Genomic DNA, 6,000 nt, shown 5'->3' on the forward strand with positions numbered 1-6,000 from the left:
GAATGAGTCTAGAGATACGTGAGGAGAGAGAAGGCAAAAATCAAAGCCGAAAACAAGTTAGCAGTAGAAGCCTTCATTGACACTCTTACGGCACTCTTCATAGAAGTCCATATGATGGCGACTTAAGGTCCCCTTCCTAGTCAAATCCATCCTGGAAGTATTGATGACATGCTATCAAATGTAGTCTCGTTGCCCATATTTGAGGGAAAATACAATGAATACCCTAATCTTCATGTAGTTGAGTTCATGGTAGCATGTGTAGCTAACAATGCCAAAACCCCTGAGCTTTGGTTGGCGATATTCCCCACCACTTTCAAAGGTGCATCATTTCAATGGTATGAGAGATAAGTAGCAGGAAATTTTGGAACATGAAACGACTTGAAGTTGGCCTTCGTCACTAAATTGAGGTGTGAAGGTTTTGAAGAGCAGATGGAGAGGATTTCATGAACTTAAATTAGTCCGTTGGTGAATGGGTGGAAGCATATGTCTCTAGAATGGAGTCCATATACTGAAGAGATGGACCAACCATCACTTGGATGAAGGTAGTCAAAAGGGAGTTTTTCTTAGAGGCCTACAACCAAAAGTTCATAAGTTTGTGGAATTGAGAAGACCAGTCAACTTGCAAGCTATAATGGAAGGTGCAACAGTGTATGATGAAGTTGAAGCAAGGCTGTTGATGATCTCAGGAAGAGGAGTCTTACCTTCTCCCATGCTAGGAATGGTATACCAACCAAATGCAATTCCAGGGATAGTTCCCTACCCCTACCCTCAAATGCAAATAGTGCTACAGTACAGTGCACCAAATCCACAGTGGCCATAGACGCTAGTACCTCAAATGATGATTCAACCACTTCAATAGTGGCCTCAAAGAGTTCTCCCAACAACAACCCTACCAACTAGAACCAACAACCACCAGTTTCAACAGGAGCTTTGAATCATAATCAAAATAGAGGACCCTATGGATCAACCCAACCAGTCTATGTAGTGATTACAGAGGCTTCCCAAAACCCTAATACAAGTACTCCAAGAGGAGGAAATTTGAAGGACTACATGTTCAATTCAGTTGCAAGCATCAAGGAGGAGTTGATGGATGTGATTACAGAACAGCTACTGATACTAAAGGTGAATACTGTCGATATATCCAGTCCTATAGGAGGTGGAAGAGATGTGATGCAATCTAATACATGGTGTGAAAAGTGCCATCAAGTGGAGCATTTAGCCACTAAATGTACACGAAAATCAACCATCCCTGGAGCCTTCTGTTTGTACTATTTAAGGAAGAACCATACAGAGGATATTTGCTCTCTAGAGGAGATGCATAAAAGAAGGAACAAAGATGAAGAAGCAAGGTTCAACTTGTTAGAATCCAAGATGACCACCTAGGATATCAGACCAAATCCTAGAGAGTTTGGTCTTAATTTTGGCCCAAGGAGGTTCCCCTCTTAGAGTTACAAAGGATGGTAGTCTGGCGGTGGGTGGCCAGAGATCAGAAGTGGAGTGTTACAGATGTGGAGAAAAGGGTCATATTGCACTAAATTGCCCAAAGCCTAGAAGGTCTATGGACTATAAACCCTTATGCAGTCAATGCAAAGGTGAAGGCCACATTGCAAAAGATTGTCCCAGTTTGGCTCCTTCAAAGGATACCATCGATACCCAATAGAAGACCCAAGAACCTGTCTCCAACTTGGTGAATTTGGAGGTTATTACAATAACTCAGGTCAAGAAAAGAGAATCCACAATTCCAAAAGAGAACATTCACTCTACCAAAACATGAAGTTCAATCTTTCCAAGGAGAAAAAAAACAATATAGAGCATAATGGTACAATACAGAGCCATCTAACATTACAAAAGGATACAGAGACGGTTATAGAGACAAGACCAGAGGTCCAAGAGATAAAGGATGCAAAAGTACCTACAGTAGTAGTAGAAGAATAAATGTTGCCACTACTATAAGAAAGAGGGAAGATAAAAGTGGGGGTTTTCCCATTTTCTAGCTGATTGGAGAAGCATGTGGATCCTATTAAAGAATATGACTTGGCTAGAGATCTAGACATCTTCAAACCAAACCTAAAATTCTGATAATTTTTATGTTGTCTCCCAGTTGTCAAAAGAAATTCAAAAGCTTACTAACAAGAAGAAGAGGCCTAAGGATTGCTTCTACCATCATTCTCAAGTCCAATAGAGCCCTAGATCCTATGAAAGAAGTGGATGTGGCTAATGCCTTCTAAGGTCCTTGTACCCCAAAGATTGGCATGTGGATTAAAGGATGTTTTACAGCAAATGCATTGATTTATGGAGGTTCATTAGTGAACATAATGATGGATATGACAATGAAGGATCTTGGCTTATAAGCTATGCAACCTACATAGTGGCTTATCAGACTAGCAGACCAAAGCAGAATTAAGTCTTTAAGCATTCTCCCATATGTGAAGACAACCCTCGCATGAAGAGATTATTGGCTGACCTATCTGGTGGTAAAACCAAATTCTTACGGGACCTCATCTCCTTTGCTGCTAGGAAGACCATGGCTTTTTGAAGCAAGAGCACAAAGGGATTGGTTCAAAGGAACCCTAACCCTAGGTAGAGGGCCCAACAAAGTGGTGCTAAAGTTGTATGGATCACAAAAAGGTAATGGATCTACTTCCATTGAAGTCTTAACAAACTATTCTAACGAAGTAATGGATGGCACATCATGAGAAAAATAAGCCATTAAACAAATATTTCTTGAGAGAATAGAGGCATAGTCCCTTATAGTGGTGGGTACTAAGCCAACTCTCGAAAGAAGCAAAGTCTTTCTCAATGGGTGAATACCTCCTGCTACCTGAATCCAAAATAACTTTTGAAGTCACCTCAGATAGTGAGATAGACATATGGATGTACTGTTCTCCTTGTTATATGGCTGTAATAGAAATAATAGTAGAGACACATGAGCAGAGACAAATCTAGAAGTAGAGGCAGAGGATACAATAGAGAAGGTGTTTTTCTCTTACAGAGCCCCCACAGAGGCAGAGACATAAGATTCTGAAGAGGACAAAGATGACCATGTAGAAGAAGACTATGAAAGTGAGCTAAAAGAATCTATCCTACCCAAAGAAGGTACAAATGAAGAAGAAGTTCCAGAGACTATAGAATCTGAAGATCCCATGGTGTGGATAGAATAACGAATAACAATAGTATCCTTTGGACTGGCTAATGAGTCACATCATATTCAAAATATCCATAAGAAAATGGATTAAATAGAATAAGCCTTCCTTCAGCAGTGGCTCTTGTCGCCAGAAGTTACCCTTCTCAAGAGAGGAGGATGATGATGCACCTTGCCAATAGCCACCAGCCCGGAAGCCTAAGCAGAACTCTGAAGAGTCCTATTATGTGACATTCCTAGAGGTATCCTCAGAAGACGAGCCCTTGAGCCAAGAAGTAACTAATTTCCAAACCAAACCTGAAACATCAATGATATCATTTCAACATCCCAACGAGTCAGCACAACCCTCATTGAAAGAGAAAGTCAGTTCTAATGGAGCATCAGATGAGGAGACCACTCCCTTGAAGGAGTCGAATCTCTATCTAGAAGCAGTCCATATGACCTTCATCTATAAAGTGGAAGGTGAAAAGAAATTAACATTCGTGGATGTAGATGGTACTGAACGTCACCTAAAGGTGGGTACCAGTCTTCTAGAAGAGGAACTGTTGGTCTTGCATGACCTTTTGAAGGAAAACTTGGACGTGTTTGCATGGTTGTACAAAGTTCTAAAGGTGATTGATCCCACGGTGTGCCAACATCACATTGACTTAGAGCTTGATGCTAAACCTGTGAAACAAAGATAGAGGTGCATGAATCCAAACTATTCCACCCTTGTGAAAGCTGAATTGATGAAGCTTCTTGAAGCTAAGTTTATCTATCCAGTGGCTAATAGTGAATGGGTTTTGCCCATCATGGTAGTACTCGAGAAGAATGGAAAGTTGTGAATATGTGTGGACTTCTGAAAGCTGAACTCCAAGACTAAGGAATGATAATTTTCCTATTCCTTTTATAAACCAACTATTGGACATAGTGTGGCTAGACATGAGCTTTATTCCCTCTTAGATGGATTCAATGTATATAATCAAGTCCAGATCGCAAAAGAAGATCAATCTAAAACAACCTTCACAATAGAATGGGGAACCTATACTTACAGAGTGATGCCATTTTTTTGGGCTTTGTAATGCTCTTGTGACCTTCCAATAAGTGATGATGGCTACTTTCCAAAACCATCTACATGATTTCATTGAGGTGTACATAGATGACTTCTATATCTATAGCCTAATCGATGAGCATTGGGGACACTTAGGGCAGTGCTTTGACAGATGTCGAGAGTATGGGATCTCCCTCAACCTCGACAAATGTGTCTTCAGAGTCTCTTCAAGAGTTCTTCTAGGCCACATTGTCTCTGCACAAGGGATAGCAACAGACCCCGCCAAGATTGAGAAGATTGCAACTTTAACAACACCAACCAACCTCAAACAATTTAGGGGAGTCCTTGGCCAAGTGGGGTATTATAGAAGGTTCATAGCACACTTTGCGACAAAGACAGCCCCCTACATCAGCTCCTAAGGAAAAATGTATAGTTTACATGGACCACTGATTGTGATGAAGTGTTCAACACCCTGAAGTAGTGTCTGATTAAAGCACCCATCCTGCAATCTCTTGATTGGACAAAGGAATTCCATGTGCACACTAATGCGTCAATTGAAGGACTAAGAGCAGTCTTGTACCAAAAAGGATCCTTGAAGTTAGATGAACTGTCTACTATGCAAGTTGAAAAATAATTGATCGAGAAAGAAACTATATAGTGACTGAGCTTGAGTGATTGACAATGGTGTTTGCCTTAGAGAAGTTCCAATACTACTTAATCGATGCACTTCAAATTCTATATGGATCATGAGGCCCTATTCTTTCTAATGAACAAAGCAGATGTGAAGGGAAGAATAATGAGATGACTCCTTTTGTTCTAGTAGTTTGATTTTGAAGTGTTTACCAAACTTGGTCACTCTCATGTCCTGGGATTGATAATTTGTCATGGATTCCTTAGAGCGATGACGAGGAGCAGGATGACCTAAACCTCCATGATGCTTCCCTTTTCCTAGCTGAAACTATAACCCCATGGTATGTAGACATAGCCAACCTCTTGGCTACTCAATGGTATCCTCCTGTTATCTCCAGTCATAAGAAGAAGAAGCTTTTCTTGGAATCAGCCCCCTACACCTTGTTAGGTGGCTCTTTGTACAAGAAAGGCAAGGATGAAGTACTAAGAAGATATATTGTAGGAGACAAGATTGGAATGGTGTTGAAAGCATGCCACGACGAGCCTTGTGGAGAACATTTTGCAAGAGAGGTGACAGTCAGAAAGACCTTGCTCGCATTATACTAGTGGTCGACTGTCCAGACGGATGCCTATGACTACTGCAAATGTTGTGATACTTGTCACAGAATGGGAAAGCCTACCAAAACCAACGATATGCCACTGCAAGCCATCCTTTTCCTAAAGTTGTTTGAGAAATGGAAAATTGACTTCATTGGCCCCATTGATCCACCAACCAAAAGGAAGCAAAACAGATACATCCTGGTATGCATGGACTATGTTACAAAGTGGTGTGAAGCCAAATCTCCCAAGCGGGATGATACAACAATGTAATAGTGTTCCTATATGAGAATATCATAACCTGCTTTTGGTAGTCCCCTAGAGCTAGTAAGTGATAGAGGTACTCACTTCCTTAACAAGATTATGAAAGAATTAACAAAGCTGTACAAGATCTGCCATCGCAAGTCCACACCTTACTATCCCAGAGCCAATGATCAATTTGAAGTTACCAATCATATCATCTATTTGATCTTGACAAGGACTATTGCTACACATCACCATGATTGGGATGATCGACTTATAGAGGCCCTCTGGGCATACAAAACCTCCTATAAGGCTACTACTAGACAAACTCCTTTCCATTTGGTATATGGCATAGAAG

This window comes from Lygodium microphyllum, chromosome 13 (genome assembly GCF_053477565.2).
Source record: "Lygodium microphyllum isolate KBCC chromosome 13, Lygodium_microphyllum_v1.1.10, whole genome shotgun sequence".
NCBI classification, from domain to species: Eukaryota; Viridiplantae; Streptophyta; class Polypodiopsida; order Schizaeales; family Lygodiaceae; genus Lygodium; species Lygodium microphyllum.